This window comes from Bos javanicus, chromosome 29 (assembly GCF_032452875.1).
Source record: "Bos javanicus breed banteng chromosome 29, ARS-OSU_banteng_1.0, whole genome shotgun sequence".
Classification (NCBI taxonomy): Eukaryota; Metazoa; Chordata; class Mammalia; order Artiodactyla; family Bovidae; genus Bos; species Bos javanicus.
Window position 1 is genome coordinate 14,015,542 of NC_083896.1, and position 13,133 is coordinate 14,028,674.

General features: G+C 37.9%; 1 long non-coding RNA gene across 1 annotated transcript; it reads left to right on the top strand.

Moving 5' to 3' along the window:
• The first annotated feature begins 7,597 nt into the window (after positions 1 to 7,597).
• Positions 7,598 to 10,960, top strand: LOC133241761 (uncharacterized). The gene is made up of 2 exons (XR_009734681.1): positions 7,598 to 7,672; positions 10,657 to 10,960. It is a non-coding gene; the product is annotated as an uncharacterized LOC133241761 (long non-coding RNA).
• Positions 10,961 to 13,133: the final 2,173 nt, after the last annotated feature.

Consider the following 13,133-nt stretch of genomic DNA (forward strand, 5'->3'; position numbering starts at 1 on the left):
GTCTGGAGGCCAGAATTGGGGCCATAGTTCTGCCACCATGTTGTAACTTTGAGACAACTACATTTGTCTGTGTCTCAGTTGCTGCATGTGCACAATAAAAAAGTAAGACTGGGTGTTCTCTGGGCTTTTTCCAGTTTGAAAATTAAATGCTTCTGTGTAACTAGAGATAATCAACCATGGATCATTGGGCATTAAACTAGGGAATGAGAGCCACTGGTTGAGTAACTCCTATATTCTAAGGTCTATATGGACTAAGAAGAAGCACGTGAGCCTTGTGGTCAGACCACCTGGGTTACTACCTTGTTTTCACTATTTTACTAGATGTGTAACTCTGGGTAAGTTATCTAAGCTCTCTGCTTTTCTCACCTACAAAATGGGGTTAGTTATAATATTCATAATTCTATAAAGTAGGGATAAATAGTACCCATCTCATAATCTTTAGAAGGATTCATGAGTTAGTTTTTAAGGTGCTTAGAAGAGTACTTTTCATAGGTGTACACAATAATATTAATCATTGTATGTGTTTATTTGAATATTTATAATGATACGTGCTCTTTTACAACTGAAAAAAATGATGTTTCATAGTTTCCTGATTATTTAATTTGTTAAAGAATGACAATTATAATTTGAATATTTTTATCAATCTCCTTTTAACAAGTCCAGCTAAGAGTCTGCAAAATAGTAGATTCTGGCAAGAGTGAATAAATGAATAAGATCAAAAACTTTGTTAGATATTGGAGCCCATGTAACTACGTGTGACAAGTATGAAAATGGATATATTTCAAGCAGGAAAATCATGCCTTTTATGCCTCTTAATAATTTTTAGATAGCAACATTCTTTTTCCCATGCTGATTAAAAGACCTCATAGATTTTTTAGTTACCTTTGACCCTGCTGCCCTGATATTTACATTTATAGAAATTGCTACCTGTCCCCAGAGCTCAGCACTCTTAATGTGACACAGAATATTCAGGTGTTTCTGGAAAGCGGCTGTTGAGCACTAGCAATATAGACATAGAGAATAGCTACTTTTACTAAAATAAAATCAGGGGGAGTAGAGGATTATAAACAATAGAGCAATTCATTATGGCTAAAAAGCAGTATTATCTTAATTCTAACCACCATTTTGATCTAGTTAGCAGAAATCTTGAAATATTACTGAGTGAACGGATTATTACTGAGTGAAAATGTAAATGTAGCAGCATAATGATGGCACAACAGGTATTCTCATCTCTTTTTCTTGTTGCTAGGCTATGGTTACTATGACACTAGTCACTACTACTACCAATCTGATTCGCACTAATAGAAAGCCATTTTCCACAAACTTGTGAAGAGTTTTATTATTAAAATAAAGCTTTATCAAATTTTTACCACTTTATTAAATTTTTAACTTGTTGAATATCAAAAGAAGATCTAACTAAAACTGAAGGCATTATATTTGTTGAGAATATCTGTGCCAGATATTTTATATATATTTTACTTACTCCTTAATGGTAATCCAAAGACTTCGATTTTACTACTCAGTTTTACAGATGGATAAAGTAGGACACATGGAGGTTACATTGTTCAAACTTACACATCCAGCAAAATGAGAGAGCTTGGATATAAATCCATGGCTAACTGACTAATCCATATTTTTTTCATGAGGCTATTGGATTAATTCTTAGAAAATTAGAGAAAGTTAAGTAAAATGAGAAGAATCATTTCATCCAAATGAATTTGGAATGCTTGGCTCTGCAACAGTTTGTGATATTTGAGTTAATTTTATCAGTAGCATCAGCAACCAGGGTCTAATCGTGTTCATAGCAACTGAGTGCTTAGCTGTATGTCAAGTACTGATTTTAACACTTCACATTTATATTTTCACTTAATTTTCACAATAATGTGAAAAACGTATTATTATATCTCCATTTTAAGGACAAAGAAATTATCACAGATATTTTAATTTTCCCAGAGTTAATAATGACCAAGTGCTTGAGTCAGTATTTAAACCTAAGTGGTCTGACTTCAGAGCCTATGGTGTTAATCTCTACCCTACACTGACCAGTTCACATTGAGGGTTGGACTCTGGTCAGAGACTATAGACTAATGATGAGCCAAGAGACGATAGACTAAATATGAGCCAAAACTGGAGTTTTGTCTGATAGGTGGGATAAAAAGGAATCGAGAGTTCTCCTGAAAGAGTGCTTCAGATCATCCTTTTGACTAATTTACTTTCTTCCAATGTCCTCAACTACAGAATAGATAATGAATCCAACTAATGCACACCAGGACCCAGAGGCCTCACAGAGACTGAGCCAGACCTGCCTTTGAGTGTCTCCTGCAGAGGCACAGGTCAGCGGTGGCATGCTGCTGAGTCAGGGCTCTGTCTGCAGCACACCTGGGTCACAAGCCCTCTGCGAAGAGGTTGCCATTAGCCCCACCGAGCAGATGACCCACAAACTGCAGAACAATTGTACCAAAGAAATTCTCACACTGTTAAGACAGTTATAGGACCCACAACAGATGTTTCAACCTGGGGCTTGGCAAAGGGACTGAGAACCCCAGGTAATTTGAATTTGGAGGCCAGTGGGAGACTGAGCCAGACTTGCCTGTAAGTGTTCAAGAGTCTCCTATGGAGGCATGGGTTGACAGTTTGGCCTCAGGCCAAAAACAGGGATAGAACATAACCCTGCCCATCAATAGAAAATTGGACTAAAGATTTACTGAGCATGGCCCATAAAGAAAATTGAGTGATGAAGAATTGATGCTTTTAAACTGTGGTGTTGGAGAAGACTCTTTAGAGTTCCTTGGACTGCAAGGAGATACAACCAGCCAATCCTAAAAGAAATCAGTTCTGAATATTCATTGGAAGGACTGATGCTGAAGTTCCAAAAATTTGGCCATCTGATGTGAAGACCTGACTCATTGGAAAAGACCCTGATGCTGGGAAAGATTGAAGGCAGGAGAAGGAGAAGACGGGAGATGAGATGGTTGGATGACATCACCAACTCAATAGACATGAATTTAAGCCCCTGGGTATTAGCGATGGACAGGGAAGCCTGGTGTGCTGTGGTCCATGGGATCACAAGAGTCGGACATGACTGAGTGACTGAAAAGAACTGAACTGATCATGGCCCCGTCCATCAGAACAAGATCCAGTTTTTTTACAGTCTCTCCCATCAGGAAGCTTCAATAAGCCTCTTATCCTTATTCATCAGAGGGCAGATAGAATGAAAACCACTATCACAGAAAACTAACCAAACTGATCACATGGACCACAGCCTTGTCTAACTCAATGAAACTATGAGCTATGCCGTGTAGGGTCATCCAAGACGGACAGGTCATGGTGGAGAGTTCTGACAAAATGTGGTCTACCGGAGAAGGGAATGGCAAATCACTTCAGTATTCTTACCTTGAAAACCCCATGAACAGAATAAAAAGGCAAAAAGGAAGGACACTGAAAGATGAACTTCCCAGATCGGTAGGTGTCCCATATGCTACTGGAGAAGAATGGAGAAATAACTCCAGAAAGAATGAAGACACAGAACCAAAGTGAAAACAATGCCCAGTTGCAGATGTGACTGGTGATGGAAGTAAAGTCAGATGCTGTAAAAAGCAATATTGCATAGGAACCTGGAACATAAATCAAGGTAAATTGGAAGCGGTCAAATGGGATAGCAAGAGTGAACACTGACATTTTAGGAAGCAGTGAACTAAAATGGGCTGGAATAGGCAAATTAATTCAGATGACCATTATATCTAATACTGTGGGCAAGAATCTCTTAGAAGAAATGGAGCAGCCCTCATAGTCAACAAAAGAGTCTGAAATTAGGTACTTGGGTACAATCTCAAAAATGACAGAATGATCTCTACTCATTTCCAAGGCAAACCATTCAAAATCACAGTAATCCAAGTCTATGTCCCAACCAATAATGCTGAAGAAGCTGAAGTTGAATGGTTCCATGAGAACCTACAAGACCTTCTAGAACTAACACCAAACAAAGATGTCCTTTTTATTATAGGGGACTCAAATGGAAAAATAGAAAGTCAAGAGATATCTGGAATAATAGGCCAGTCTGGCCTTGGAGTAGAAAATGAAGCAGGGCAAAGGCTAACAGAGTTTTGCCAAGAGAATACACTGGTCATAGCAAACACCCTCTTCCAACAACACAAGAAATGACTCTACACATAGACATCACCAGATGGTCAATACCCGAATCAGATTGATTATATTCTTTGCAGCCAAAGATGGAGCTCTAAGCAGTCAGCACAAACAAGAGTGGGAGCTGACTGTGGCTCAGATCACGAACTCCTTATTGCCAAATTCAGACTTAAACTGAAGAAAGTAGGGAAAACCACTAGACCATTCAGGTATGACCTAAATCAAATCTCTTACAATTATACACTGGAAGTGATAAATAGATTCAAGAGATTAGATCTGATAGACAATGCCTGAAGAACTATGGACAGAGGTTCGTGACAAAGTACAGGAGGCAGTGATCAAGGCCATCCCAAAGAAATAGAAATGCAAAAGGTAAAATGGTTGTCTGAGGAGGCCTTACAAATAGCTGAGAAAAAAAGAGAAGTTAAAGTCAAAGGAGAAAAAGAGAGAAATACCCATCTTAATGTAAAGTTCCAAAGAATAGCACAGAATGATAAGAAAGCTTTCCTCAGTGATCAGTGCAAAGAAATGGAGGAAAAAATAGAATGGGAAAGACTAGATATCTCTTCAAGAAAATTAGAGATACCAGGGGAACATTTCATGCAAAGACAGGCACAATAAAGGACAGAAATGGTATGGACCTAAAAGAAACAAGATATTAAGAAAAGGTGGTAAGGAAAAACAGAAGAACTATACAAAAAAAGATCTTTATTACCCAGATAATCACAATGATGTGATCACTCACCTAGAGTCAGACATCCTGGAGTATGAAGTCAAGTGGGCCTTAGGAGGCATCACTATGAACAAAGCTAGTGGAGATGATGGAATTCCAGTTGAGCTATTACAAATCCTAAAAGATGATGCTGTGAAAGTGCTGCACTAAATACGCCAGTAAATTTGGAAAACTCAGGAGTGGCCACAGGACTGGAAAAGGTCGGTTTTCATTCCAATCCCAAAGAAAAGCATTGCCAAAGAATGCTCAAACTACTGCACAATTGCACTCATCTCACACGCTAGCAAAGTAGTGCTCAAAATTCTCCAAGTGAGGCTTCAACAGTCCATGAACAAAGAAATTCCAGTTGTTCAAGCTGGTTTTAGAAAAGGCAGAGGAACCAGCGATCAAATTGCCAACATCCGCTGGATCAACAAAAAAGCAAGAGAGTTCCAGAAAAATATCTATTTCTGCTTTATTGACTATGCCAAAGCCTTTGACTGTGTGGATCACAATGAACTGTGGAAAATTCTTCAAGAGGTGGGAATACCAGACCATCTTACCTGCCTCTTGAGAAATCTGTATGCAAGTCAAGCAGCAGCAGTTAGAACCAGACTTGGAACAATGGACTGGTTCCAAATTGGAAAGGGAGTACTTCACAGCTGTATATTGTCACCCTGCTTATTTAACTTCTATGCAGACTACATCATGCCAAAAGCTGGGCTAGATGAAGCACAAGCTGGAATGAAGATTAACAGAAGAAATTTCAATAACCTCAGATATGCAGATGGCACCACCATTATGGCAGAAAGTGAAGAGGAACTAAACAGTCTTTTGATGAAAGTGAAAGAGGAGAGTGAAAAAGCTGGCTTAAAACTCAACATTCAGAAAGCTAAGTTTATGGCATCCAGTCCCATCGCTTCATGGCAACTAGATGGGGAAACAATGGAAACATTGAGACACTTTATTTTGGGGGACTCCAAAATCACTGCAGATGGTGACTGCAGCCACAAAATTAAAAGATGCTTGCTCCTTGGAATGAAAGCTATGACCAACCTAGACAGCATATTAAAAAGCAGAGAGAGTAGTTTACCAACAGAGCTTTGTCTAGTCAAAGCTATGGTTTTTCCAGTAGTCATGTATGGATGTGAGAGTTGGATTATAAAGAAAACTGAGCGCCAAAGAATTGATGCTTTTGAACTGTGGTGTTGGAGAGGACTCTTGAGAGTCCCTTGGATTGCAAGGAGATCCAACCAGCCCATCCTAAAAGAAATCAGTCCTGAATGTTCATTGGAAGGACTGATGTTGAAGCTGAAACTCTAATACTTTGGCCACCTGATGCGAAGAGCTGACTCATTTGAAAAGACCCTGTTGCTGTGAAAGATTGAAGGCTGGAGAAGGGGACAACAGAGAATGAGATGGTTGGATGGCATCACCGATGCAATGGGCATGAGTTTGAGTAAGTTCTGGGAGTTGGAAATGGACAAGGAAGCCTGGCATGCTGCAGTCTGTAGGGTCTCAAAGAGTCAGACATGACTGAGTGACAGAACTGAAAAGAGGATTCTTTACTATCTGAGCCACAAGCCCAGGTTTCCTTTATATCAGATGCAAACTATGCAACTTATAATCACTGTCTGACTGAGCATTCACAGCAGCACTAGGAGATAGTTATTAATATAATGTATTAAGGAAATCTCCAGGGAGGTGATGACTCACTTGATCTTAGGCAGACATAAGTCTCACATCCTTAAGCACAATGCTAGGCTACTGATGATGTTTCATGCTGCTTATCAAGTTTTGAGAATAAAGACATTAGTCTGGGGTTGAAAGTAGATTCAGAATATAACTAGCCTGCCCAAACATAAATAATTGCTAAAAGTCATCATGGAGCAAACTAAAGCAGAATTACTTTGCCAGCAAAGGTCCATCTAGTCAAGGCTATGGTTTTTCCAGTCGTCATGTATGGATGTGAGGGTTGGACTGTGAAGAAGGCTGAGCGCCAAAGAATTGATGCTTTTGAACTGTGGTGTTGGAGAAGACTCTTGAGAGTCCCTTGGACTGCAAGGAGATCCAACCAGTCCATTCTAAAGGAGATCAGTCCTGGGATTTCTTTCGAAGGAATGATGCTAAAGCTGAAACTCCAGTACTTTGGCCATCTCATGCAAAGAGTTGACTCATTGGAAAAGACTCTGATGCTGGGAGGGATTGGGGGCAGGAATAAAAGGGGACAACAGAGGATGAGATGGCTGGATGGCATCACCGACTCGATGGAGGTGAGTCTGAGTGAACTCTGGGAGATGGTGATGGACAGGGAGGCCTGGCGTGCTGCGATTCATAGGGTCGCAAAGAGTCGGACATGACTGAGTGACTGAACTGAACTGAAGTAAGAAGTAGCAAGTTTTCTAAGAGATGACCTGTGGTTTGAGTTACCCCATAGTACCCAGGCAAATAAGTTGATAGAGCAAAACTACTGACTTTTGAGACATGTTGGACAAACCTCCCCAAACAAACTTATATATTTTCACATAACACATAAACAAAGAGCAATTTATATAGCTGTATGAGTACATATTATTTGAAGTCAAAAGCTTTGAGGTGAGAGTCAAAGAAGCACCATACAATCTCAAAATCAACAATTAAGGACACTGTAGCACAGTTTAGATCAACATAGCACAGTCTAGTTTTCTGTGACAATGAAAATAGATGAGGGCTGGAATCAACAGATTTATATTCTTTAAGAATTCCAAAAAGAATGTTAGGAGGAGGAGACCAGTGACCCACTTAGCCTGTGCTTCAAACTTGAGAGGGCTTCAAAATGTAAGCACCCTTTAGTAGCAAATATATATGGGGTTGTAAGTAGAGACATTTCATATTAGTTCACTTTTGACATTTAACAAACAGTCTTCAATTTAATGGTTGAAACAACTACCGCTTAAATAAATCATGATCTGTGGGGCGTGTGGCAGTTCTGGTCTGACTTGGCAGATCTCTTTTGGACTTACTCATCTATTTCAAGTCAACTGACAGTTGGCTGGTGTCTAGATGATCAAGGATGACCTCACTTCAGTCTGGTACTCAGACGCTCAGGATGAAAGAGCCTCCTGGGATAATTCACAGGCTAAGTATCCTTCATACTGTGGTAGTGGCAGAGTTCCCACAGCAGTAAGCCTCACATATGAGTGCTTTGTAAGTCTGTTTGCTCACTCTAGTAATGTCCCGCTGGACAAAACAGGTGACAAGGCCACCCCAGTATCAGTGTGAGAGGGTACTTTCAAAGGCCATGGAAGATAAGGGATAATCTGTGGCTATTTCTGCAGTCTTACTATAATCTCTATCACAAATTGATCAAACTATGTTGATCATAATTGAAATATGTCAGCTAATGATATTAGCTAAGTTTAAGTGGCAAGAATGATTCCAATGACGAAAGGAATCCAAAGGGGGTATAGTCCAGGTTTTATGAAGCTTGTAGAGAGCTTAGAAATTAATAGTGGTGCATTAGTCAGTTGATTGCTTTAAAAGAGGCAAAATGTTTTAGCAGAAAGAACATGGATGGAGTCAGATCAAGCCAGTAGGCGTCTTGCTTAGTTGTCTATTGGCTGAGTGACTAAATTCTGTAAGTACCCAATATCACTTTGTTAACAGTAAGGGTTAGATATATTAGAAGGTACTTTTCCTTTCTAATGCTTCACTTTCAACCATTAAAAAAATATTCTTTTATAGAATTTCTTTTGTAAGGATGAATAAAATCACCTAGAAGGGTAGTTTTGATAATTTGTAATGTACTACATAAATGTTGGTTATTTCAATTAAGAAGAATTTTTATTCTGAATTATCCATTATAGTCTTCCCTGTCAGTTCCTGAATTCAGCTTTGATATTGTTTTGAACTTTTGAAGCAACTGGAAATCTAAAGCTTGGGAGAATGAAGGGACATGAAAAACCTTAAATGAACTGCTTGGATACTAAATTGATTTAAAAAAAAAAAGTCAAGTTGTTAGGCTGTTAAAGACATTATAATGATCATGTCTAGAAAGATAATTTAAATATAGAAGAACTTCATGCTAACATTTGTTCTTCACTGTGTTTAACAATGCACATATTAATAAATATGTATTTGGCAATGAATATGTATTTACCTTGTCATTCATGAGATGAAATTCAATTATTTCTGCTTTCATGTGGTCTGTGCCTTTCAGTGAGTCATGGAAGTTTTCTAAAACTCCAGTCCCCAACCTTTTTGACATCAGGGACCGATTTCATGGAAGACATTTTCTCCACAGATGGCTTTGAGATGATTTAAGCACATACAACTCTTGTGTATTTTATTTCTATTATTATTACATAAGCTGTACCTCAGATCATCAGTCATTAAACCCCAGAGTTTGGGGACTCCTGCTCTAAAACTCAGTTTCCTTATTTGAGGAATAGGAATAATGGTATCTCAAAGGACTGTTCAATGATTAAGGGATATTGTAATTGTTAAGTCTCCAAACCAGTCTTAATTCAGACAAGACCCTTTCACTTATCCCTTCCACGATTTCTTCCCCTTATATTTGCCCACACAGACTTCAGCATCTCTTCTTTTCCTGTAACAGGACTTGAGATAGTGGTAATGAGATGTCAGAGAACAAGTTTGAAGGGGAAGATATATGCTTTCTTTAGGCTGTGCAGAGCTGAAGATGCCTATGTAATTCCAGATGGTGAGAGGTCCCAGGGGGTTATGCAGATTCTAACTTCAGGAGAAGGGAGACCAAGGCCTGCTCTTCTATAGGCCTGACTCTGGATCCCTGTAGGAAGCAGAGTCATTGTTCTCCCCCTCAAGAGTGCCCCAGCAGGTTGCATCAACTTGTGACAAAAGTTCAACTCTATTTTGACAATTTATCCAGCCCAATCAGGGATCTGTTCAATTCCTGGTGAAATGATGTCATTAAAATTGTAGAGCCTGGCTGGGCTGCTGGGAAAGGATGGCTCTCAACTTAATTTCTATTGACAAAAGGTAGCTCATGCAAAGGCACAAAAAGTTACAATGACAGGAAAAACTTGGGGCTTCCAGTTGGACCTCATTACTCCGAGCAGTCAGACTGGCAAAGAGCAGCAGGGGAGACAGAATTGGCTTCTCAAGGCAAGGAACAATAATGAAATAGCCTAGGAATAGTAAACAGCTTTCCTGAAGAATCAGGACAGTTGAACTCTTGTACAGCAAAGGAGGTTTCTACTAATTATATTGGGTTGGCCAAAAAGTTCATTTGGGTTTTTCTGTAACATTTGATGGGAAAAACCTCAACAAAGTTTTTGGCCAACCCAACACACAATTCATGGCAGAAAGAATAATGGTTTGAGAGCCACAGAAATTTCCAGGCAGGCTTGAATTATCCAATTCCTTTTCTGGGGCTTTGTGCACTGTAGCATTTTACCATCATGGAAATACGAGTTTTGAAACCAAATTATCTTTAAGGTAACTTTCAACTCTAACATTATTAAATGTATAACTCTACTTTTGCGCAAAAGAGAACACTAGTGTATATCTTTTATGGAGAGATTCAATGGAGAGACTCTTCTTTAAAAAGAGGAAGATAAGTTATGATACTTAGAATTAAGAGCCAGAAACATTAGCATGCATTATCTGTATTTAATCCCTATATTGTCTTTAAGAGAATAGCTGGACTTTCCCCTATGTCCTTTATTTTCCCCCAGATTAGGAAACTGAGGCTCAAGGAGATAAAGAATCCTCAAGGGACATAATATCTAGGTGTAAACCATATATCATCCTCACAGATACCTATAAATATTCTTTTTCAGATGAGGTTAATTGAGAATAAGTGACTTGCTTCAAATCACACAGATGGGAAGAGACAAAGCAGGGGTTTGAGTTCACTGCCATCCAAATCCCAAAGCCTGTGCTTATTCCTTTAGGCCTTGTGAGCTCTGGGAACAATCACCTGTAGCAGCAACAGGAAGGAATCAAACGAAATCTTCTCAACTTTTTCAGAGGGTATAGAATGAAGAAAAAGAAGCTTCAGTGGAGGATGAAGGATCAAAAGGAAGAAAGGAGGGAGGAGGCCTAGAGGGAGAAGCGTAGGAAAATAAATATTCAGACACGAAATTATGGTTTGTGTTGTCTTCTTTATGTACAGAAAGGCATATACTTTTAACAGCTTGTTGAGGTATAATTGATAAAGTAGGCTGTGTATAACTGTTTGATAAATCTGACACTGAGAAAATGATCATGATAACTAGTATGAACATACCATTACTGCCAAAATTTCCTTGAAAATATGTTACACATGTAAGTGAGAGTATTTATGGACTCTTGTTTTGACTGTAGTGTTGTTTTGACTAATTTAGGTCTTCTGTATCTTTTTGTGAATCTTAAAATTAGTTCAAAAATTTCTAAAAAAGTACTAGAGTTTTGATTCGTCTTGCATAGACTCTTTAATTTAGGGGAAGCTGACATCTGAACAATACTGAGTCTTTAAACCCATGAAAATGATATAGCTCTGCTTCAACTTGTATCTTATTCAGCTTCTCTTAGCAAAGTTTTATAGAATTCACTTGAAAAGGTTTTTCATCTTTCATCATGTTTATCTATAAGTGTTCCAAATTTTCAATACTGTTGCAAATTGTATTTTAAAAATTCAGCTACCAGTCCTGACCCAGAGGGATGGTATGGGGAGGGAGGTGGGAGGGGGGTTCAGGATTGGGAACACGTGTACACCCGTGGCAGATTCATGTTGATCTATGGCAAAACTAATACAATATTGTAAAGTAATTAGCCTCTAATTAAAATAAATAAATTTAAATTTTAAAAATTCAGCTAATTATTTTTGCTACTGTACAGAAATACACCTGTGTTTTTAATATTGATCTTATATCCTGCAACCTTGCTAAACTAATTTTTTAGGTCTACTAAATTTTTTTGGGCTTATATTGGATTCCTTACATAATACTGATGTCATCTGTGAATAAAGAGTTTTTACTTCTACTTCAATTTGTACACCTTTTAAAATATATTTATTAAGTGGCTATAACTTTCAGAGATTTGCTCCACTCTCTATCACTTTCATTATTTCTGATAAGAAAATATGCTGTAATTCTATATCCTTATGTTGGTTCCTCTATACTTAAATATATTCTTTAAGTTCTTTTTATTTTTTATGTTTTTTTTAAGTTCTTTTTAAAGGTTTTTTTTAAATCACTGGTTTTGATTAATTTGATTATGATATATATTGGTAAAATTTTTCCTAACATTCTTGTGTTTGAGGTCATTAAGTTTTTTGCATTTATGGGTGTATAATTTTGGGCCATTATATTTTCAAATATCTTTTGGCATTCCTATAAGAGATTCTAATTGCACATGTATTAGGCTACTTCACATCATTCTGCAGCTAAGTGATGGTCTGCTTATTTGCTTTTATTATTCCTTTTTCTCTAATTTATTTTGGGTAGTTTATTTTTATGTCTCTAAGTTCACTAATCTTTTCTTCAACATTAACCTACCATTAATCTTATATGTAAGATTTCCATCTCAGACATTGCAGTTTTCATAACCAGAATTCAATCTTGGTCATATTTATCTTTCAAGTCTCTTAAGTTTTCAAACTTAAGTTTGTAATGTAATTATAAAACTCTTTGAGTTTCCTTCTCTCTTAATTCTAATAGCTATGTCAGTTATGGTTGACTTAGTTATTCATGAAAGCTTCTATTTTTCTGCTTCTTTTGCGCAACTGATCATTTTTAATTGGATGCGATTTTACCTTTTTGGTCCTGGATAATTTATATAGTCACACAAATATTCTGAGCTTTGTTCTAGAACACATCTAATTAGGTTGTAGGTAGTTTTATCCTTTTACATCTTGCTATTGCGCTTTAGGTAGGACTGAAACACTGCCAATCCTACAGCTGATTTCTCCCTACTACGCAGCCAAGTCTCATTTGTGTACTCCGCCCCAAACCAAATGAGTCTGATGGGAACTGGCATTATTCCTGGTTCTCTGTCAATGCCAGGCACTAAGATTGTGGATAATTTTTCCCAGTTTTGTATATTTTTTTCACAATGTATGCCCTAATCAGTACTCAATTGATTTCTTGTGAGTTACCCTGTAAGAAATCTGTATTTCTCACTCTGAAGTTTTCTCCTCTTTCACACTTTATCCTGTGAATTCACACTCTTATTCCAATCTCCTCAACTCACAGAGTCTCCTGGGCTGTGCCTCAGTATCCTTTCACTACTCAGAAGCTTAACAATTATCTCAAGACTTTAAGCTGAGCTCATATCA